The following is a 25,629-nucleotide window of genomic DNA, read 5'->3' as shown; positions in this document are numbered from 1 at the left end:
CTGACTGAGCAAATCAGTTGGGCAGGCTCTTGTGACCGAGCGGTTCTAGGCGCTTAAGACTGGAACAGCGCTGCAGCTACGGTCGCAGGTTCGAATCCTGCCTTGTGCATGGATGTGTGTGATGTCCTTAGGTTAGTTATTTTTGTTAAAAATGAAACTCCTCCAGCTGTACTTAAGATTTTATTTTTATTTGGCTACTAGTTTCGACGTTGCGTCAACGCCATCTTCAGGTCCGTACACTTTGATGAAATCAACTGTGTGTAGCTCAGTACTACGAGAAGAAGTACGTGGTGAGACCAACAAGTGCTCCACATGGATGGCGGGCAGTAACTATTTAATGCACGCCATCCATGTGGAGAAAATGTTGGTCTCAACGCGGATTTCTTCTCGTAGTACTGAACCACACACAATTGATTTCACCAAAGTGTACAGGCCTGAAGACGGTGTTCACGCAACGTCGAAACTAGTAGCCAAATAAATATAAAATTTTGAGTACTGCTGAAGGAGTTTCATTTTTAACAAAAATTATACCTGCGGTGTCCCACCTTCATCCAATTTAAGTACGGATGTACGAAGATTAGGTTAGTTAGGTTCAAATGGCTCTGAGCACTATGGGACTTAATATCTATGGTGATCAGTCCCCTAGAACTTAGAACAACTTAAACCTAACTAACCTAAGGACAGCACACAACACCCAGTCATCACGAGGCAGAGAAAAATCCCTGACCCCGCCGGGAATCGAACCCGGGAACCCGGGCGCGGGAAGCAAGAACGTTATCGCACGACCACGAGCTGCGGACAATGGTTAGTTAGGTTTAAGTAGCTCTAAGTCTAGGGGACTGATAACGTCAGATGTTAAGTGCCATACTACTTAGATCCATTTCAAATCAGTTGGTTCCTTTCCATTAGGTGTGGTCTACAGAAGAATTCTACCGGCTTATAAAAACACGATTTGTTCACATTCGATTCCTGAGAAAACCAAAAAAACTACGATTTTTGGATACAGAAAGTATGAGTTCTGGGGATTGTCACTCCTGTAGTTTCTGTTCATGTCTGACCCTCGAAAATTTTACCATATATTCTTAAGAAAGTATTCACTGGCAACGTCGAAAATTTTATCGATATCATTATCCATCCAGGAGTTCAAATTTATGACGTATGCTGTAAAAAATGCACGTAATAACAGTAAATGAAGTTTCAACTGATGTTGTGGACATATTAAAATAGGTCAAAGGTTATCGAAGGGTTCTGAGGTAGCCAAATTATGTTTTTAATCAGCATTTCTTTACCAATAAAGCTTTCAAAAATGGTTCAAATGGCTCTGAGTACTATGGGACTTAATTTCTAAGGTCATCAGTCCCCTAGAACTTAGAACTACTTAAACCTAATTAACCTAAGGACATCACACACATCCATGCCCGAGGCAGGATTCGAACCTGCGACCGTAGCGGCCGCGCGGTTCCAGACTGTAGCGCCTTTAACCGCTTGGCCACCACGGCCGGCAATAAAGCTTTATGACGCACTGTCTCTATTTATTGGACATTTCGCGTCTAGATAATACAACAAAATGGGATGAAAAGGGTCTTAATATATCTGGAAAGCAACTGATAGCCAAAAATTATCTAAAACTGGAAAGGCTGGAAATTCCATAAAAGATTTCCAACAACATTCTTATTCGTCTATGATACAAATCACAAGCTGGGCGTTTTCGATGAACTGCAATCGATGAGCAAAGTACTAAGAAAAAACATAAAACAAACGATCGTTTATTAACCTTAAATTCTAAGTACGTATTTGTTGTTTATATGCATGAAAGCACATAAAAGTGTTGAAGTATATAAATAAACTGCTAAATCTTGCTGATCTATAGGATTCCTTCCTTGAGCTGAAAGAGAGTAGTAGAGAGACACTGACGGTTGGAAAGAAAGGGGACAGTGCCAGTGGGTTGGGAAAGAGAGAGGAGGCAATGGTGGTGGGAGAGAGAAAGTGTCATTGAAGGAGAAAGAGAGAACGATGAAGACAATAATAATAATGGGCGCCAAAGAGAGAGGAAATATTGATGATCTTCCCTTTTTGGGGGGGTCAAAATCATGTAGAATATTTTGAAACAAATTTACGTCATTTGATTCTTAATTGTTCATTTATTTAACACAATAATGATTTCGGCCTTATAGATAGTCTAAAGGGCATGTTGAAATATTAAAATATGTGTTACCTGCCTGTGTTGCTTATTCGTCGGAAAGATATATTTCTGGTCTCAAAAACCAGTTGTGGTTTTTCACTGAGTATAATGTCAGCCATATTATGTACCTTCGATATGTACTCCTATCCTCTAATACAACAGTTCGTCTTATAAGTCAAGAAATGTGTTTTCTCCACGATGATAAGTCACCGACAGGTCAGAGACATTTTAACATTTCAGTCGGAACCTGAGAGTGGCTATAAGGCAGAGATCATGACTGTGTACGCCAAATGGACAACTAACAGTCAAATGGAAGAAATTTCTTAGAAAAAGGAGGCATTGATGATATGCATGGAGACAGAAGCAGTCTACATCCACATCTACATCTACTTGATTACTCTGCAATTCACAATAAGGAGCCTGGCAGAGGGCTCAGTGATCCTGTATGAGGAAATGAGATAGGAGACATTGTAGACAAAAAGAAGAGACGAGTGGACATCATACCCAGGTTTGGGGTGCGGGTCTGGACCCTCCTAGATCAGCTAACTTTAATATGTATGTGTAGGAGATGTCTCATTTTGGACCGCAATCTTAAAATATTGGATGTAGGGGAAAAAAATACTAGGACGCCCCAGAACTTTTGGGCTGCTGAGGTATTGTGGAGACAGTGGCAGTGGCAAAGAAAGATAAAAAGAGACAGTCTAAGTGAGAGAGGAGAAAGTGGCAATGGGATTTACGGTAAATCATTGGATGAAAAGGGATGCAGCTGGAGAGACTCACAGACAATGACAGTGAAGAGGGATGCTGAGTATGAAGGCTTAACTACAAAGGGGTTTACAATACAGGGTCTATCAAAAAGAATCATTCAATTTGGCACGTGAATATTTTCGATAATAATAAACACATACACTGAATATTTGTTTTTTAAAAACGGGAACCTCAAAAAGAATTTTTTCCGTACCTTCTCATAGGCATTCAATATGCCCCCTTGAGATGGAAGGCACATATCAATGTGGTATTTACATTGTTTCCACACTGCAGCGATCATGTCTTGAGTTACATCTTCCACAGCTGCTGTTATGCTATGTCTCAGTTCTTTTCCAGAAGTACGTCAGTCACGCACGTATCTCAGATAACATAACACTTAAGATTTATTTGAAACAAAGGTTTGACTCTTTTTGATACACCCTGTATCATGTCTTAAAAGAGCGGGAATATGTTCGCACGCTTAAATTTTTGGTGAGGAAGGCGGAATTAAGATTGAGGCAACTAATTCCCCACTTTTCTGTCACTCTTTTAAAGAGGAATGTACACGCCTTTAATGTGGTCTTGCAAGAGCATTTTCCGCTGGTTTATACTATGGTACTATACGTTGCACCAGATATTGCCGGCGGCCCAGTTGTATCCATGGCAGAAATGTACCTTAGAACAGTACGTTAATATTTATATCACAATCTTAAACTTCCAGCTAGAAATATTACGACACATGACTCCATTTTTAATAAATCAGTTATATGACATGCTAAAAAGTGTATGTAACGTCATAGCATTCTGCAGCTGATCATTCCATTATTTCATATATCATCTGTGGCCAATAAAAAGACTGAGTGAATCTAGCATAGGTCTATTCTTGCAGTCGAGTCGCAACTCACATATCGATATGATGCTACAAAGCCAAAGATCTTCACAACATCGTTGACTTTGAAACCATTGTGGTAGTAGCACGTTAGCCTATAGAAAGCACACTGAGTATACATCGTCTGTACAGTTATTTTAAAGCTTTTCATTCATATTTTATACAATATCTAAGTAGTTCCGTGGTTGTAATGAGATATTTTATACATAACTATTTATGTCATTATTGTACTTAGTTTTTTTCACGTTTTGACTATTATCTGAACCCGTTTTACACTGGTTCCTCGACGTGAGATAGAGGGAGAAGAGGTAGGCGGAGAATCTTCGTATTTAAGCGTATGCCCGGCGCTTGCTGGCACCAGTTGACATCACAGTAACTGAGAAGAGTGCTCCACCTACCTTCGTCTAAGGATGCCATGGGTACAACAAGTCTTATTTCATTTTATCCTTATAAGCATTTTCTCATATTTTATTGTCAATGTAATAAGGTTTCTATTGCTTTCTAAATTAAATTACAGGTCTGATGATGGTCATGTGATATGACCGAAACCGGTCACCTGCGTTCTTTTAGCACACGTGGTGCGATAAAGACTGAATTAAAAAAAAATGTTCCATTGATAATGGTTAGTTACTACCCGAAATCGGGATCACGCTTCAATAAAGTTTGAACGGTAACGACTGTTACTGCTCTCTTCCACTTTGAAAGTCATATCGCAGTCATTGAGCGCATACCACATTCCTAATGGAAGGTAATTTGATGAATCAAATTAGTCTTCAGCCTGAACGAACTAACAACAACCACAGGAGTAGCACGCTCGGAAAGATGTTCGGGCAACGTGCGTTGTTGTGTCGTCGTTGGGAATGAGCAACTTGTCGAGGATAAATGGTCCCTCCAGACAGGTGCAGGCACGCACGGAGTGCGAGCAGAGCGATTCTGACGTGTCTAACAATTTGTGGCTGTCTGCGGCGACAGGCGAAGGCGGCGGCCAAGCAACACGCCGCGGCATCAGCAAACCCGCCACGTAATCACGGCGCTTCCGCGTGTACAGCGCGGCGCGGCGCGGCGCGGCGCGGCGGCTGATGCAGATGTCTTCACGTGCCGCACTGAATATGTAAATGAAATTACTCCGACACGGCCACGGACGACTAACGAACCGGTGCGGCGTGGCTAGGGGTGGGGCCGGCGAAAAGGCGGCCCTAACTTCGTTCGCCCCATTACGCAGCGCCGGTACAGAATGCTCGCTTTCTGCGCCGCTTCCTTTTGTCCCCTTAATAAGGTATTTACTCTCAAATCTGCCGTTAATGCAATCACTGCCCGACAGGGTAAAGTCTATTTTTTTTAAGCAGTAAACTATAAGAACAAGCTGGAGACAAAATGTTTTGAAATTCGTTAAATTCAGTTAACATTAAATGCTGCCGAAGAGTCGTTTGAGAGAGTTTCATTGATAAAAAAGCCGACATCGGAGTATGAAGTGTAAATTGTCCTTCCAGGGTCTCCAGACAACACCGTAACCGTTTTCTGAAAGATTCTTGTACAGGCCTATAACCCAAAAGCTTAAACCGAAGCGGTGACAACATTAGCACCACCGCCGTGAAAAGAGAGGGGAGGTAGTATCAGTGTATAAAACAGTATTTAGGCAAATGGAGCGCTGTCACACGCTACGAGTTTTATAGAATGCCTTGCAAAGGATACCAATTAAACACTGACTGGCACTTTTATTTGACAGTACACTCACTTTCATAACATTTATTCGCTGGATAATGCGTACGATTCCACATGTTGTTTTAAACAAAACCCTATAGTTTTTATTCTCGTCTTTATTTTGCACATAAGAAATCTAATATGCTATTGCTTTTTCTACACATAATGTATACTGAATACCTGAACAGGTAACTAGCACCGTCCTGTCAATACCCGATGAACGCAAAGGCCCACTACCTTCAGAATACCCTTGAGTATTCTTAGGTGTGGAGTGCTTCGTCCATACGAAAATGCCCTGTACGGCGAAACACTAATTTCTGAACAACACCTTCGTTCGTCAGAATTCCTCGCACATAATCAGCTTGGCAACATTTACGCATATCGTCATGGGTCTGAATTTGAGTGCCCTCTGAATAAACTGATGTCCACTTTAATACCGATACACTTTTTTTTTTGTTAAATACACCGTGGTCGACATTCTTGTCTGCGGGCATCGTGGATGCGGGTGTAGCAGGTAACAGGAAATTTTATTAAACATTTTCACTTAACTAAAATTCTTCAATTTCCTTAAGTGACCAAGAACTACTTCTTAAATTATTATTTCAACGATCAACTTCAACCTATTGCAACCAAATATATCTGTAAAACAACACAGTATATACAAAGATTATGAGCTACAATTTAGTGATCTTAACATTGATTCACACATTGATGGCATCTTGACTTGTAATGTATATGAGCTCACGAGTTTGCGTTTGCCCATGATAACATGCTTATACAGTCTCTGATACTACTAAATTCCTCTGTAATGTATAACACAGGTAGTCGCTTATACGGCGTTTATCCACATCTAAAAGTACGTTCGAGTTGTGGCGGTTGGACTCACTGTTCCATCGATGTTTCGAATAGCACATTTGACAGTAGAACATCTTTCTTGCAGTACAACTTTAAGGCTTGATATATCTCCGCTCCAAAACTGAGCCATCTTTATGCACAGATATAATTACGAAATGATGATCCCTAGCTGCCAACAAATGTGAATGACGCTGAACTGCAGATTTGTCGAAATCTTACGTACATCAACATTAACATAAAATACTGTCTGCGCAAGAAATAAAGAACTATTACGCAAATCAAGACAAGTATTATAACAGAAGTAAGGAAAAATATATTTTTAAATAACACAGGCCAACGAATAAATTTTATTATAAAACTTCTTTTACTTTGATTGCTGATGTCTACAGATTTTTATGAGCTGAATCCAAATCTAGTCTTAGTTTCTTGTAACACCCATAGTTTCCGAGCAATATGCTTTTTATTATGTAGTATAAAAATCCTATGCTACCTTTTGTGACGCCCAAGATTTATCTTATCACAAAGTTTAGATCCAAAATATGACAGATAAACATTTTTCACAATGTCTGTTATGTTTCTTTGGTGTTTTTTAATCACAGATTCTCCACAAATATAACAAAAATTGTCAGCAGAGTTTTTACAACCACGATTAGACATTTTACTGAGCACATGCATAGGAAACCTGAAAGTAATGTTAGGTTAACAGTAAACAAAACACCATCCGTTAACACAAAAACACAAACGACCTTTTTTGCCAGCAAATACACTCCTGGAAATGGAAAAAAGAACACATTGACACCGGTGTGTCAGACCCACCATACTTGCTCCGGACACTGCGAGAGGGCTGTACAAGCAATGATCACACGCACGGCACAGGGACACACCAGGAACCGCGGTGTTGGCCGTCGAATGGCGCTAGCTGCGCAGCATTTGTGCAACGCCGCCGTCAGTGTCAGCCAGTTTGCCGTGGCATACGGAGCTCCATCGCAGTCTTTAACACTGGTAGCACGCCGCGACAGCGTGGACGTGAACCGTATGTGCAGTTGACGGACTTTGAGCGAGGGCGTATAGTGGGCATGCGGGAGGCCGGGTGGACGTACCGCCGAATTGCTCAACACGTGGGGCGTGAGGTCTCCACAGTACATCGATGTTGTCGCCAGTGGTCGGCGGAAGGTGTACGTGCCCGTCGACCTGGGACCGGACCGCAGCAACGCAAGGATGCACGCCAAGACCGTAGGATCCTACGCAGTGCCGTAGGGGACCGCTCCGCCACTTCCCAGAAAATTAGGGACACTGTTGCTCCTGGGGTATCGGCGAGGACCATTCGCAACCGTCTCCATGCAGCTGGGCTACGGTCCCGCACACCGTTAGGCCGTCTTCCGCTCACGCCCCAACATCGTGCAGCCCGCCTCCAGTGGTGTCGCGACAGGCGTGAATGGAGGGACGAATGGAGACGTGTCGTCTTCAGCGAAGAGAGTCGCTTCTGCCTTGGTGCCAATGATGGTCGTATGCGTGTTTGGCGCCTTGCAGGTGAGCGCCACAATCAGGACTGCATACGACCGAGGCACACAGGGCCAACACCCGGCATCATGGTGTGGGGAGCGATCTCCTACACTGGCCGTACACCACCGGTGATCGTCGAGGGGACACTGGATAGTGCACGGTACATCCAAACCGTCATCGAACCCATCGCTCTTCCATTCCTAGACCGGCAAGGGAACTTGCTGTTCCAACAGGACAATGCACGTCCGCATGTATCCCGTGCCACCCAACGTGCTCTAGAAGGTGTAAGTGAACTACCCTGGCCAGCAAGATCTCCGGATCTGTCCCCCATTGAGCATGTTTGGGACTGGATGAAGCGTCGTCTCTCGCGGTCTGCACGTCCAGCACGAACGCTGGTCCAACTGAGGCGCCAGGGGGAAATGGCATGGCAAGCCGTTCCACAGGACTACATCCAGCATCTCTACGATCGTCTCCATGGGAGAATAGCAGCCTGCATTGCTGCGAAAGGTGGATATACACTGTACTAGTACCGACATTGTGCATGCTCTGTTGCCTGTGTCTATGTGCCTGTGGTTCTGTCAGTGTGATCATGTGATGTATCTGACCCCAGGAATGTGTCAATAAAGTTTCCCCTTCCTGGGACAATGAATTCACGGTGTTCTTATTTCAATTTCCAGGAGTGTAGTACTAAATAGAACTAGAAGCCAGTTACATTGCCCTTATGTTGCCTTAATGCATTAGCTGCACTTTCTAATAAGACGCTAACGTATTTCACTGCCATTTCGAACTATTTATTTAACATTTTCGCTCAATATTTATTCTTTTTGTACAGAGGTGTCTTATTCTTTTTTTTTTCTTTTAGCTTCGGTTCTACAACGAATTTTTTCTTCTCTTCAGCAAGCTAAAATGCCTAGAGCATGGCTATTGTGCCACAACACCTTAACTGTCTGGCATTGGGTCCATGTCCAGGTCGGTATAAATGAAAATAGCTTGCCCCAGTTCGTGGGCGAAACAAATATTAACAGACTGGGCCTTTGGGATCTCAGATTAATTTACGATCGAGTATCAGACCATGGGAAGACACTGACTAGATTGCTACTTGCAGGGGGCCACTGATTTGTATGGTTACTGAAAAGAGATGGGAACCACAACACTAATAAATAAAGGATTTAGGAAATTCAATTGGAGTGTCTTCTGACATCAGAACAGAACAAGGTTCTGTTTAACCAAAGACAGCCTCCAGTGACAGACACAATCACAAAACGACGGAAAGAGTGAGTACTCAGTACTGAACTAGAATTACGCAGACGTATCTGAGAAGACATCGGAGACGGAGTACAGAACCATAAGAATCACGTATAGGCAAAGAGGGGACAGGTAGGAGAGGCGGCAAGAATTCGACGAACCTTATCGCACAACTGACGTTGCTGTTCTGCCGTTGAATCCTAGAATCCTCGTGGCTACTGAACAACCGAAAAGGCGATCTACTTCGAGTGACATTACTAAACCCCGTCCAGAATAAAGAACATTTAAACTCTGCTGCGTCATGGGTGTCAGTGCCTACAGGAATGGCACCGTTATGGGCAAGATGGCAGCAGGCGGTCCCTCCAAGAACACCTTGTAGATACGGGCTGCTGCTGTGGCAGTCAGTGGTTTTTGTTGGCTCGCCAGCGCTTCACACTAGAATATGCAAGTCTGCCAAAATTATGGTTATGCCAGTCTGCTGGGCGCACAAATGGATAGCTCTAGCCTGCTGCGCCTTAAAAGCTGGCCACCTCTATTTTCCTGCAAGGGTTCCCTGCGCTGTGGCAATTACAACCGTCAGAACAGCAGGCTTTTCTGTATTTGTGTTCACCCTACGAACAAGAACGTGTTACTTTCCAAATTGATCCTTTCTAACATTTGGCACCATCTTGAACACTTCTCAAAATAAAGGTAACCAAACCTGTTTACAGATATTAGTTTCTCTGTATTTACAGCAGTATTACTATAAGGTTTATTTCCACTCCATAATTAATTTAATTCTTCAATCTGTGGTAAATTGTTTTGAAATTTTGACATACAACTGATGAGGAGATTATAAATACAGCAGCTGTCGCTCTTGGGAATGTTTGTAACACGATTGGTTACGCTATTTGTTGTTAAATGTGGTAAAATTAAAAAAAATATGTTTCATACAAGTGCTTGTATTTGACGATTCGGCAAAATATTTAACAGTTGAACATTCGTGGATGGTACGTATCGTCATCATGCGCTCCAACATCCGTCGCAACTCAAACACCCCGCGCAAGTACGCTTTGCACTAGTCACTTGTCTGCAAAGTTTGAGCGTGTCTTAAGTGTAGATAAGCAAGCGGGAATGATCTCAGCGCCGCTTGGCGTGTCACGTCTTACAGCCGAGTGCACCAACCTCAATAAAAAGTTGGACGCTGTAAAGTCGGCACTTAACACTGGTCAACGTAAAATTCTGGTGCACCGACCTAGATAAAAGTTAAAGAGGGAACCGACAGCGTTGGTATCTGACCATGCCTCACGCACGATTATCCGAAGGTGATCAGTCTTCTACAAGCGTATCGTATTTAAATGGTACTGCATTTCGATGTATTGACACAAATTCAAGACACCGTAAGACGAACAGAGAAAGTTTTTTAATTTATGAATCAAACATACCAATAGTAGAAATAAATATTGCCTCCACATGTGACCACGCTACCCGTTTTTCTCTAGAAAGGCGAGCTTATGACAAACGGATTTTTGAAATATTTTTATGCTTGAATTACTTGAACTTCAGAACTAAAATACTCGACATGCCTCATAAAAATTCTCGTAAAAATCGACTACGAAGATGGACGACCACATTTGATAAGTAAAATAACATTTATTGTTTTTGACAACCAGTGTCACTGTGTGTGTGTGTGTGTGTGTGTTAGAAAATAGATTTAATTTTTTCTTTAGTCACATGATCTTGGTTAACAACTTGTTTTTAAGAGATCGGCAATGAATAAATAACCTTTTCTTGCAGTGAAAAGTGAGATTTTCTGTGAAATAAATAGTTACTAATAAGAAGATGTGGATTTTTCATAAAAAATAACGATTTCGTATATTATAAGCATGTATTAGATGAATTTTGTGTTAAGATGACGTAAATATTTGAACTGGTGTTAAAAAGCGAAAAATAATGGTAATCGAAATGAGACACTGTACACTTCTTTTTATACGCAGCAGTCGCTAGCTCCTTTAATTTTCGAGAACTAATGCCTCCCCGCCAGCCAGTTCGCTGAATACATCCATGTCGTATTTCGAAGAATTTGGTGTCGTTCCGTTTTCCATTTAACTAAACATGACCTAACGGACTTTCAGTGAGGAATATAAGCACTTTACATGGAAGAGAGATCGTGTGGTATTGTCATCACTCACTAGCAGCTGTCCTGAAAACTTATGTATATAGGCCGCCGCCTGCCTGTTCATATTTGTAATTTCTTTGCAAATCCAGGATGCCTTCCACTGCAATGCAGAGACTTAACCCCGGTAAAATATACTGTTAAATGGCGCCGATACGCTCACCGGCGATTAATGACGGTGCGTCTCAAAGGTGTTTTAAATGTGGTTTACTTTTAACTCTGGCCATAAAACCTTGAGTATCTTGCGTTTTCACAGACTTCAGTGCACTCGGTCATTACTGAGCTTCAGCACTTTGACCAGAATGAACCAACTAGGCGGCACACAGCCAGTGTCCGTGATATCGACATTCTCTGAAAGGAAGAATTAGATACTAGCTCCTGCATTCTGCTTCGGTGTAATTTCACACTCTGTAGGAAGGTGTTGGTGTTTTTGTGCTTCACTACGCTGTTAGGCGCAAACGGATAGGATTCCTCCTTGTTGCATCCAATTGCCGTACTCTACATTCGCGATCCATTCACAGTTCTTGTGCTTCAAATGGATATTTCGAATAATATTCATTTAAAGTAATTTATTTAACTGCTTGTTTGACGACTTGTTACGGTCCTTCAGTTATTTCTTTGCCTGCTGTTAGATTCTACATGTACACCCGACACTGATATTCTCTTATAGCTTACCCACCTGTGAAGAGAGCTGGTTGATCTCATGTGCACAAGGTGTTAAGGGTATAAGAGCAGACATTTTTATTGGTGACTGACAACAGTGTACTGTTAAGATTACGTAAGTACTTACTTCGTTTGCAGGCCAAAAATTATAGCTATTAGGACTATTATGTTCTTGTGTTGGTTAGTACCTCCAAGTGTGTCTGGCAAGAACAAACCACGAATACTTATTTGCCCCTGGACCTCAGGTCAGGTGATGATGTTTGGATGTATGAAAACTCTATTGGTAGGCGTGGTTCACTTAGTTGTGCAGTTACGAAGTGTGGAAAACAAAATGTCAGGTAGTAAATATATATATATATATATATATATTTCAAAGAATGGATTTTTAGCCAGCGGCTTGTATTGTTCGCTAATCAATAGAGTGTAATAATACTTAGAATGTTTAATTTTTGTGAAAACTTACACATTTTTAAATTCAACAATTCTTACAATAACAATGTAAGAGTAGGGTGAATAAGAATGTCAGTGGGGTTTGTCAAAATCTCATAGTCCAAGTCATTTACGAGATATAGTATTTTGGAAACTTTCCTCACCGACTCTTGTTTGTGCTATATAACCTGCGTAGTTACTATGGTTCAAATTGCTGTGAGCACTATGGGACTAACCTAAGGACATCACATACATCCATGCCCGAGGCAGGATTCGAACCTGCGACGTAGCGGTCGCGCGGTTCCAAACTGTAGCTTTTAACACCGTCGGCCACTCCGGCCGGCGTAGTTATTATGTTCGATGTTGTTATGTTTGCTTACAGTGTGCTTGTGTGTTCCTTGAGTGCCTTGCGACTTGCTTGTCAGTATGCGTCGTGATTGTATGATGTGGTTCTCCAATGCAGAAAAAAGCCAACATGCGCATGGTGTAGGAAGAATACAGTTTGTTCTTGTACAGTGTATGTGGCAAGATATCCCGATAGACGTCAACTATCTTACCAATAGTAGAAATAAACCTCCCCTACCAATTGCCTAATAATGATAGTGTAACACCTAGACGACGTAGCAAATGGAAACAAGTGATAGAGAAGGACGCTATGCATTCTTCATTGACACAGGTGCATCTCCCTCCACTAAGAGCTACATGGAAACGATTATGAGAATCGCGTTGACTTCAGTTCATGCGTATTACGACAGGATACTCCAGAAGTACAATGCATCTTATTATATTAGACTTTTGAGCGAACGTCCCATGCTTGCAGAGAAATACTAATGAATCAAGTGTGTTCCCGCTATTTTTGCAGGTATACAAATTGTTGTTTTGTTTTATTATCAAAAAATGTTCACCTCAGGTGCAGCTTCCTCAGTGGGTTTCTCGTTATTTTTCTTTTATTACTAATGGAGCGGCAGTCGAAGGCACATCAGAGACGTAAATTTGTGCGGAGAAACGTGTTTCCAAGCCACAGTAACATAGCAGGACGTAGTATTCACAAACCGTCACGAGAAGAAGTTCAGCTGGACTACACAAAAACACATTCGGTACATAAAAAGAAATTTGTCACATCTAAGGACTACCGAAACATTACAATGATGACATGGTGTACTAATTCACACCTGTGGCTGATTTTAATTGGCAGTCAGAGGACACACAGAACAAAAATAAAAGGGTTATCATAGAAAAACCACTGAGAATGACGCAAGTGTGATGAATCTTGTTTGGATGATAAACACAAACAACGATTTGTGTACTTGCAAGAAGGCGAAACGATCCTTAAATCATCATTTTCGTAAATCCTGTATAGGCCTGAAGTAACACTTACCGATCATGGCCAGGTAAACCTCCAAACCATGCACTAATGGTCTATTGACAATCCCAGTTGGCTTTATAATATGGAATGTCAGCGACCATTTAATGTAAAAGTGTGGTGCGGAATTGTGAACCACTAGCTCATAGCAAACCGACTCCACTCGATGATATGCAGTGACATATAACTACAGGCTGCCTCGGGCATCTCCGCTGAAGTGCTAGCACGTGGGCTGCAGTAATTCCATACCAGACTGGAAAGCCGTATTGTCGCTGTCGTGGTCACTTTGAACACAACCCGTGACGATAAGTAGTTTTGTAGCTGGTCATAATCCACGCAACTAGTATATGTACTTGTGCTGATCTTTAGTGTATGCTGCCGCAGGTACTGTACAAGTGTCGATGTGGGAACTATTCAAAATATAATATCTTATAAATGACTTCCTCTACAATCCTGCAACAAACACCACTGACATTCTCATTTGCCCAACTTTTAGTCTGTTAACGTCGATAAGAATTGTTCCATTTCAAAATTTGTATTTTTGCAGCAACAGTAAAAGCTCCTGTCTACCAATCCATTATGTGAAAGCAGCACATCAGTAGCACTTTCCACTTCTGTCGTATTTTCGGTGCAAGTTCTAAATAATTTATCCGGTACTGGCTCTAAAGGAAATCGAACCAACAAGAAGAGATTATGCGACATAAATAAAAATTTGTAGATGTGCTGCTACATCTGAAAGATCTTGTCATTTCAAATTTCGTGCCAGTCGGGTTAGAGTCGTCCCAGTAGCGCCACTATGAGGAGGAAACTTAGTTTTGCTTTAAATACACACTGTAACGGTCGTGAGACTTTGTTAGCTTTGTTGTTGGACGTAGGGAGTTGATGTCAGTCACGAATGTCTTTAATACGACAAAGACGCCATTATTAACAACTCTCAGAGTTTGAACAAGATCCTGTGATAGAGATACGAGAAGTTAAATGTTCCTTCTGCGATATTGCCGAAATACCTGAGAGAAATGTAGCCATTGTACAACACTGGTGGCAACAGTGGTCGCGAAAATCTACAGCCACAGTGAGACCGGGCTCCGGACGGCCAAGTGCCACTACCGAGAGGGAAGACCACTGTGTTCGGACTGTGGCTGTGGCGCATCGTAATGCATCTCCGGTGTCAGTTTGAGCAGCAGTTGGCACCGCATTCACACAACGAACTGCTACAAATTGGTTACTTCAAGGGCACCACAGTGCCAGACGCACTGCAGCGTGCATTCCACAAATCCCAAACCGCCGCCGTTTGCGACTGCAGTGGTGTCAAGCGAGAGCTCATTGGAGGGCCCAGTGGAGGTCTATTGGGATTGTTGATGAAATCTGGATCTCCCTCGCTGCCAGTGATGGCCGTGTGTTGTTTACAAGGAGACCAGGTAAGCGGCTGCAACAACCTATCTGCGTGCTAGACACGCTGGACTTACACTATGTGATCAAAAGAATCCGGAAACCGCCAAAAACATACGTTTTTAACATTAAGTGCATTGTGCTGCCACCTACATCTACATCAACATTTATACTCCGCAAGCCACCCAACGGTGTGTGGCGGAAGGCACTTTACGTGACACTGTCATTACCTCCCTTTCCTGTTCCAGTCGCGTATGGTTCGCGGGAAGAACGACTGTCTGAAAGCCTCTGTGCGCGCTCTAATCTCTCTAATTTTACATTCGTGATCTCCTCGGGAGGTATAAGTAGGGGGAAGCAATATATTCGATACCTCATCCAGAAACGCACCCTCTCGAAACCTGGCGAGCAAGCTACACCGCGATGCAGAGCGCCTCTCTTGCAGCGTCTGCCACTTGAGTTTGTTAAACATCTCCGTAACGCTATCATGGTTACCAAATAACCCTGTGACGAAACGCGCCGCTCTTCTTTGGATCTTCTCTATCTCCTCTGTCAACCCGATCTGGTACGGATCCCACACTGATGAGCAATACTCAAGTATAGGTCGAACGAGTGTTTTGTAAGCCACCTCCTTTGTTGATGGACTACATTTTCTAAGGACTCTCCCAATGAATCTCAACCTGGTACCCGCCTTACCAACAATTAATTTTATATGATCATTCCACTTCAAATCGTTCCGCACGCATACTCCCAGATATTTTACAGAAGTAACTGCTACCAGTGTTTGTTCCGCTATCATATAATCATACAATAAAGGATCCTTCTTTCTATGTATTCGCAATACATTACATTTGTCTATGTTAAGGGTCAGTTGCCACTCCCTGCACCAAGTGCCTATCCGCTGCAGATCTTCCTGCATTTCGCTACTATTTTCTAATGCTGCAACTTCTCTGTATACTACAGCATCATCCGCGAAAAGCCGCATGGAACTTCCGACACTATCTACTAGGTCATGTATATATATTGTGAAAAGCAATGGTCCCATAACACTCCCCTGTGGCACGCCAGAGGTTACTTTAACGTCTGTAGACGTCTCTCCGTTGATAACAACATGCTGTGTTCTGTTTGCTAAAAACTCTTCAATCCAGCCACACAGCTGGTCTGATATTCCGTAGGCTCTTACTTTGTTTATCAGGCGACAGTGCGGAACTGTATCGAACGCCTTCCGGAAGTCAAGAAAAATAGCATCTACCTGGGAGCCTGTATCTAATATTTTCTGGGTCTCATGTACAAATAAAGCGAGTTGGGTCTCACACGATCGCTGTTTCCGGAATCCATGTTGATTCCTACATAGTAGATTCTGAGTTTCCAAAAACGACATGATACTCAAGCAAAAAACATGTTCTAAAATTCTACAACAGATCGACGTCAGAGATATAGGTCTATAGTTTTGTGCATCTGCTCGACGACCCTTCTTGAAGACTGGGACTACCTGTGCTCTTTTCCAATCATTTGGAACCTTCCGTTCCTCTAGAGACTTGCGGGACACGGCTGTTAGAAGGGGGGCAAGTTCTTTCGCTTACTCTGTGTAGAATCGAATTGGTATCCCGTCAGGTCCAGTGGACTTTCCTCTGTTGAGTGATTGCAGTTGCTTTTCTATTCCTTTGACACTTATTTCGATGTCAGCCATTTTTTCGTTAGAGAAGGAACTGCAGTGCGGTCTTCCTCTGTGAAACAGCTTTGGTAAAAGGTGTTTAGTATTTCAGCTTTACGCTTGTCATCCTCTGTTTCAATGCCATCATCATCCCGGAGTGTCAGGACATGCTGTTTCGAGCCACTTACTGATTTAACGTAAGACCAGAACTTCCTAGGATTTTCTGTCAAGTCGGTACCTAGTATTTTACTTTCGAATTCACTGAACGCTTCACGCATAGCCCTCCTTACGCTTTGACATCGTTAAGGTTCTGTTTGTCTGAGAGGTTTTGGCTGCGTTTAAACTTGGAGTGAAGCTCTCTTTGCTTTCGCAGTAGTTTCCTAACTTTGTTGTTGTACCACGGTGGGTTTTTCCCGTTCCTCACAGTTTTACTCGGCACGTACCTGTCTAAAACGCATTTTACGATTACCTTGAACTTTTTCCATAAACACTCAACATTGTCAGTGTCGGAACAGAAATTTTCGTTTTGATCTGTTAGGGAGTCTGAAATCTGCCTTCTATTGCTCTTGCTAAATAGATAAACCTTCCTCCCTTTTTTTATATTCCTATTAATTTCCATATTCAGGGATGCTGCAACGGCCTCATGATCACTGATTCCCTGTTCTGCACTTACAGAGTCGAAAAGTTCGGGTCTGTTTGTTATCAGTATGTCCAAGATGTTATCGCCACGAGTCGGTTCTCTGTTTAATTGCTCGAGGTAATTTTCAGATAGTGCACTCAGTATAATGTCACTCGATGCTCTGTCCCTACCACCCGTCCTAAACATCTGAGCGTCCCAGTCTATATCTGGTAAATTGAAATCTCCACCTAAGACTGTAACATGCTGAGAAAATTTATGTGAATGTATTCCCAATTTTCTCTCAGTTGTTCTGCCATCTAATGCTGCTGAGTCGGGGGGTCGGTAAAAGGAGCCAATTATTAACCTAGCTCGGTGGTTGAGTGTAACCTCCACTCATAATAATTCACAGGAACTATCCACTTCTACTTCACTACAGGATAAACTACTACTAACAGCGACGAACACTCCACCACCGGTTGCATGCTATCTATCCCTTCTAAACACCTACTGCCAAGTACTCAATATCACCGACCTCTGTAGTCATTATACATTGTGACAGAGCAGAATAGTTCGCTCTGCAGATCTCACGGATTTCTAACGTGGTCAGGTGATTTGGTGTCACTTGTGTCATACGTTTGTGCGCGAGATTTCCACATTCCGAAACATCCCTAGGTCCACTGTTTCCGATGTGGTAGTGACGTGGAAACGTGAAGGGACACGTACAGCACAAAAGCGTACACTCCGACCTCGTCTATTGACTGACAGAGGCCGCCGACAGTTGAAGAGGATCGTAATGTGCAATAGGCAGACTTCTATCCAGACCATCACAGAGTAATTACAAACTGCATCAGGCTCCACTGCAGGTACTATGACAGTTAGGTAGAAGATGAGAAAATTTGGATTTCATGGTCGAGCGGCTGCTCATAAGCCACATATCACGCCTGTAAATGCCAAAAGATGCCTCTCTTGGGTAAGGAGCGTAAACATTGGACGACTGAACATTGGAAAAACGTTGTGTGGAGTGACGGATCACGGTGTACAATATGGCGATCCGATGGCAGGGTGTGGGTATGGCGAATGCCCTCTGAACGTCATCTGCCAGTTTGTGTAGCACCAGCAGTAAAATTCGGAGGCAGTGGTGTTACGGTGTGGTCGAGTTTTGAATGGGGTCGGATTGGGGGGGGGGGGGGGGGCGCTTGCACGGCTTGTTCTTGTGAATGCCGCTATCACAGCACATACCTAAATTGATGTTATAAGTACCATCTTGCTCCCCACTGCTGAATTGCATCTTTTAACACGATAGAGCACTCGTTCAACACACACGGGCTCTGGCGCAGCAGTTACACACCCCTGTGATGGAATGGCCTGCCCTGAATCCTATACAACACCTTTGGGATGTTTTGGAACGCCGACTTCGTGCAGGCCTCACCAACCGACATCGATACCGCTCCTCTGTGCAGCACTCCCTGAAGAATGGACTGCCATTACCCAAGACACCTTCCAGCAGATGATTGAACGTATGCCTGCGAGAGTGGAAGCTATCACGCAGGGTGGGCCAACACCATACCGAATTCCAGCATTATCGATGGAGAGCCCCACGAACTTGTAAGTCATTTTCAGCCAGGTGTCCGGATACTTTTGATCACAAAGTGTACATCTGGAGTACTGAAACGAGGTGCAATTTCGTGTGCCGTTAAGAGCATTCTCGTGGTTATCCCACGCACTCTGACCGCAAATTTGTACATCAGCCTGGTGATTCGACCTGTGGTGCTGCCATTCATGAACAGCATTCCAGGGGGCGTTTTCCAACAAGCTTGCCCACATATCGCTGTAGTAACCCAACATTCTCTACAGTGTGTCGACATACGCCATGGCCTACTCGATCGCCAGATCTGTCTCCAATCAAACGACCATTCCAGCGTCATCCGCAAACAGCGTTAATCGTCTGTGTATTGAACGACTAATTGCAGTAGGCATGGAACTCAATTCCACAAACTGACATGCGGTACTTGTACAGGTCAGTGCATACACGTTTGCATACTTACACTCAACATTCTGACGGCTATACCGGTTATTAATGTACCACCATTTCACATCGGCAATGGTTCATCTCACACGTTAACCTGTGGTCTTGCAATGTTAATCACTTAAGATTGAACCCAGACAAATGGATCCCCGAAATTTCATTACTTTTCAGTAATTACTTTTCGGGTGATGCGATTTTTTTCCATCAGTGTACATCCAGGAAGTAACGTGTATAAGTGCAGATATTTTTGTATGTGGAACATTAATATGTACACACACCAGTGTATCAGTTGTTTTTGTGAACAGCCTTTGCTCATACACTCACCGATGGAGGCGAAGATCGAACGTTACGTGAAGAGTGAAGAATGTTGATTGCTTAACTGACATCATCACGAAGTTTCTACATATCTTATGAAAAGTGTAGGAGGTGAAACTGTGAAAACTACCAAACCTGAACGTAACCCCCAGAGCTCATAAAATTCGTGGAAATGTAAGGAATACTATCCCCAGCCATAAATCTTAAATGAATAAAAATCTTGTAGCACTCGAGCGTGTAAGGAAAGAGGCAGCCTGCACACAGTGGTGTGATAGTCTGCCTCCTCCATGATGACCTGCTTGTTCTGGAGTAGAGAAGATAGAGGGGCGGAAGTCGAAGAAGAGCAGATTATTTGCAGTTACGTAAAACAGTCCTTTCCCATAAATTCACTACTTCTCTTCCTACGACACCCAAAAAGTCTGCCCAGAATGCTACCATAACATCAGCTATAGTGAGTGCGCTTGGATGTGTGTATTAAGCCTTCTCTTGTCAGTTTCCTCACCCTTAATACGGAGAAACTAATCATATCTTATCATATCAGTCCATCTAAATTTGAGCATTGTTCTGAAGCAATACATTTCAGATGCTTCGTTTCTCTTCAACTACTATTTTCCCACTGTCTATACAATGCTGTTCTCCAAACGTACACTCTCAGAAACTACGTTCTCTAATTGATAACAGTAGATTTCACTTGGCCAGCAATTCCCTCTTGGCCTGCTCTAGACTGCTTCTTGGGTCCTCCTTGCCTTGTCTGTCATGGGATATTTACTTTAAAGGTAGATGAATTGCTTAACTTTGTTTATTTCGTGATCTCCAGTTCTGATGTTAAGTTTCTCCCTTCTGCTGCTTTTCATTTCTTTGGTCGTCATCCGGTTTACTCCCCACCAAAATTCAGTACTCCTTAGACTGTTCAATGTGATCAGCAGATACTGTGACACTGCTTCGCTGTCACTCAGAGGAAGAATACCATCAGTAAAAATTATCATTGATATCTTTCGTCCTGATATTCAGACCCCCTCCCCCTTGTACATTTATTTCGTTCTTTGTTTCTTCGATGTATAGATAGGTGGGAGCCAAAAGATGCATCCTTGGCTTACACCATTTTAATCCGAGGTCTTCATTCTCTGTCATCCTGTCTATTATTCCCTTTTGTTTCTTGTGGGAGTACGTACTGGATATTACCTGTCCTTCGCTGTAACTTGATTCCATTTTTCTCAGAATTTCGAATACATTGCCCTATTTTACATTGTTGATATTACCCTACATTCGTCTGACCATATATCCTTACCTTCTCCGCATTTCACTTGTCTGGCCTCCGCTGTATCTAGATTTCCATTTCTCTTCATAGATTTTCTAGCTTTCCTCTAGTGGCACATTCCATCCTCCTGCCGTAGAACCGGCCGAAGTGGCCGAGCAGTCTGGAACCGCGCGACCACTGCGGTCGCAGGTTCGAATCCTGCCTCGGGCATGGAATTGTGTGGTGTCGTTAGGTTAGTTAGGTTTAAGTAGTTCTAAGTTCTACGGGACTGATGACCTCAGAAGTTAAGTCCCATAGTGCTCAGAGCCATTTGAACCATTTGAACCTGCCGTAGAATGTTGCCCCTCGGTTGTTTATCTACATTTTTCTCAAGGTTACCACCCCAATGTCCGTCTCCTCCCGGACATTCGAATGGGGGACTGACACGGAACCTCTTGGAGTGGAGACATCATATGACACTATCAACTACAGGCCACATATCCTGTCGTTACACCTTATCTGTGTTTAAGGTAGTGGTTTCCATTGCCTTTTGAATTCTCATGCTGTTGATAATTGCTGATTCCTACGCCTTTTAGGGACAGTTTTTGATCCCACAGTATAGAGAGTGAGCCGAACATCTATCCGCTACTGCACCATTTTTTATTAGCCCGCTTGCAGATCGAGTATGTCAACCGGTACGCACTACTGGTGTAAGGTTGCCTGTGGAGGGATTGCGCAAAATAAGTATTGAACATCATTTTTATCGAGACTTCAATTAACACTCCTTAACCGAAATAACAAAAATAGTTCAACATGACCTTGAAATGTTAAGACAAAATTACGTATGTAAACAACAATTTAAGAACAGTTACTGGTAAAGATAAAGAATGATATCAAATATTTCAGTGAGATCAAATGTCAATGGGTTACAGTGTTAATTAAAATACTTGCTCTCAGCACCCCAAAAGGTCATTCATGAGAACGTGAAGAAAGAAAATTAAATTTTGCAGTGTATGTTATTCTCTTTTCAAAATATGTACTTTTTGTGTGCCACTGGTTACTACTGCTGACATGTTTTCAGCCAGTGTCAGTAAAGGTAGCACGATACTATTCCACCAACTGAAATTACGTAACAGTCACTTCAAGGTTGTAAGAAAACAGGCATTAAAACAAATGGACCACAAACAACTGCAGAATATGTTTGGCTAAAGTACAGCGGAGAATTCAGATTTACCAAAAGAGGAGTCCAATAAAAGGAAAGAAATAGCAATTAAAGCTCTTTGATATGAAATTACCACAAGTCGGGTAATATGGTCCGGATGAACAGAACTGAAATTACTTAGGTTGCTCACCACTCTCGCTTCCTTAGCAACCAGTGAGAAGGCGCCCCAGTGATAATCTGATGAAGATAGGTCTTTAAGTAAGTAATCTTCAAGCAAAACAAGTAAAAAACTGAGTCATCAGATTACACGCTAGCGACATAAAGAAAATATTTGTGCAAAGTCGCTAAAATATAAGATAACTAGCCCAGGCACCCACTCCCACTTACACCAGATAATAAAGAAGTTGTGTGTCCAACCAAAATTCAGCTTCAGATAACGCCATCGGATGGAAGCGGTAAATACGAGATTTGGAACTTAAATAGTGGCAACTATTTATTCGCAACCGACACAAAAGAGTTACATGTTTGCATCTGTTACTATCTTTCAAAGTAGTCACCATCGTTGTGTAGAACCCGTTGCCAGCGATGTGGAAGGCGTAGTATACCGTTAGCAGAGCCTGTTCTGTTGATGGTGCGAATGGGGCGGTCTTAGGTTATGGTGATTCTTGTGTACGACTGTGATGGTGTTATCCTAACCGCATTACGTTCCTCCATGGCAGACCGTCAGTGCGCAGTATTACTGTTCGTCTTTAGAGCATCACATGCGACCAGCTTTGCGAAATAAGCGGCTCACTTTCTGCGAAACCCACACTTCAATTTGCACGACAATGCGCGGTCGCATACAGCGCAAGCTGTGGCTGTTCTGTTATGTCGATGGGACTGGGAAGTACTGTACCATACACCTTACTCACCGGAATTAAGTCCTAGTGACTCTGATTTGATTCCGAAGATGAAGGAATCACTTCGTGTCATTTGCTTCAGAACTGTTCCAGAGATTCGACAGGCAGTAGACCTCTCCCTTCGCACCATCAGCAAAACAGGCTCTGATAACGGTATACTCCGCCTTCCACATCGCTGGCAACGGGTTGTACACGACGCTGGCGACTACCTTGAGGGACACTAACAGGTGTAAACATGTAACTGGCTCAAATGGCTCTGAGCACTATGGGACTTAAAATCTTAGGTCATCAGTCCCCTAGAACTTAGAACTACTTAAACCTAACTAACCTAAGGACATCACACACATCCATGCCCGAGGCAGGATTCGAACCTGCGACCGTAGCAGTCGCGCGGTTCCGGACTGAGCGCCTTAATCGCGAGACCACCGCGGCCGGCAAACATGTAACTGTTTTGTATAGCTTGTGAATAAATAGTTGCCACTATTTAAGTTCCAACCCCCGTACTTATCCCTCGCGCGAAACGGAAAACATACGTGGTAGGAAGACGCGAATGTTTGGGTGATGAACCTCACCTACAAAATAAATCCTAACTTGGAAGCATAACCCACCAAAATACGCTCAACAAGATTTGCCACAATAAGGCGCATAACCTTTCGCGCTCCAAATAATTAAAGAAAACGACTCGGCGATTTTGTGCACAACGTACAAGGCAAATGAATTTCTTTGAACGCCCTAAATAATGACAAATAAAGCATTAAAGCAGTTTACGAAACCACAATAATTTAAAACACCATCAGATATCAACTATACGAATTACCAAATGGATGTTTTGATACGAGCTACACGTTTCTCAAATCGTCTGGCCAATGAAGGCTTAAACGAATCCGACACAGAAGCAATAGAGCACAAACACTCGGAGGAATCGAATCAGTCACAGTTATCAGTCTCACAGCGGAGTGCACAACCGCATCTCGTGGTCGTGCGGTAGCGTTCTCGCTTCCCGCGCCCGGGTTCCCGGGTTCGTTTCCCGGCGGGGTCAGGGATTTTCTCTGCCTCGTGATGGCTGGGTGTTGTGTGATGTCCTTAGGTAGCTAGGTTTAAGTAGTTCTAAGTTCTAGGGGACTGATGACCATAGATGTTAAGTCCCATAGTGCTCAGAGCCATTTGAACCATTTTTTTTTTTTTGGAGTGCAAAAGCAGTCATCAGGAATGCCGCGTGGTCTCGGCACCGAAGCAACGAACTAAAAGTTGCTCACCGAAAATAATGAGCCGCTGTGTGGTGGCAAACAGTGGGAGAACTTGGAGCTGCCAGAAGACGTGTGAATGGCGACGACTCATAGCTCGCCTCCAGCCCTGTCGGCCAAAGAGATACTGTGTCCGCTCCCGCTTCCGGTGTAGGTCGCTCATGTGCAGAAGATGTTCAGCCTGACGAACCGGGCAGTCACACGGGTGGTTTAACAATCTGCCCCGCGGACCTGCGCTGTCCAGGTCGCTTCACACGCCGACCCTCCCCAGAAAACGGCCTCAGCGGCACTCGTCGCAAACATGCCACGCCCCCTTCAAGCCAAAGACCTCGTTCCACGGAACGTGGCGCGAGCTATCTATCGCACAACGGAAGTCTTTGGCCACCATTGCTGTTCATTTTTATTAGAAATTTTAGCGTTGATGGAGTTTGAGCACGGGACACACAGCGTTTCGATTAGTAGTCAATGTCTCCCAGATACCAACTTACCTAAGTTTAATCACTACATAATAAAATATAAATCAAAGCTACACCCATTTGATATTACCACTTTCATCATACCATGCACCAAAAATTCTCTCATGGCGATAGGATCTTCAGCCTTATAAATCAATAATATATTTTTTTTAATTTTTACGTATTATTAGTAAATGTGTACAAATTAAAATCCTATAAAGAAGAATGTTACAAAAATGTTGCAGTACAAAAAGTTGTAGATCACTTCTGCAGCTTCAGCTAGAAGAATCTTTCTACAAAGAATAAAGAAACTGCGTGGTTCTTCTTCATTGCCATCGTCGTTTACTATCTACAACAACGTCATGTAAAAATATCTACAATAGAGCCATTCTGAGAATTCAGCACTTTTCAGTGTGATGCTGCGTGGAACGTTTGACTCAGCCCAGCACTCCACAGCTAGAAGGCGGGTTTACGAGAACAGTGCGCAAGTAATTAGCGCAAAGCGCACGGTACTTCGCTTTGCGTTTGAGGGTGTAGTAATCAAGCACCTCTTTCTCCCTTTCGCGGAAGACATAATCAATGACTGTTTCCTTGAACTATGCAATTGCATGGTATTTTGCAGGGGGCAAGTAATAGCCATTTATTCAGAGGATGGTACAAGTTTCAGTCACGTCAGGTGTGGCACAGACGTAACAAGCTAAAACCTTCTGTGTAAGTATCCAAATGCTGGACGACGACGCGCATGTGAAACGATGTTCATCTGTTTCCAGGAGGCTACACTCGGTGTAGAGGGAGGAGTTAGTTAATCCGCTAGCATGGAGCCGGTTCCTCGTACTGGCAATGAGTATCGGTACATGTGAGAGCTTTGTCACGATGTGTGCCACTGACACTGCTGGGATA

The sequence above is a fragment of the Schistocerca cancellata genome, chromosome 5 (assembly GCF_023864275.1).
Source record: "Schistocerca cancellata isolate TAMUIC-IGC-003103 chromosome 5, iqSchCanc2.1, whole genome shotgun sequence".
Taxonomy (NCBI): Eukaryota; Metazoa; Arthropoda; class Insecta; order Orthoptera; family Acrididae; genus Schistocerca; species Schistocerca cancellata.
The sequence above is the reverse complement of the archived record's forward strand: the minus strand, read 5'-3'. Positions refer to the sequence as shown.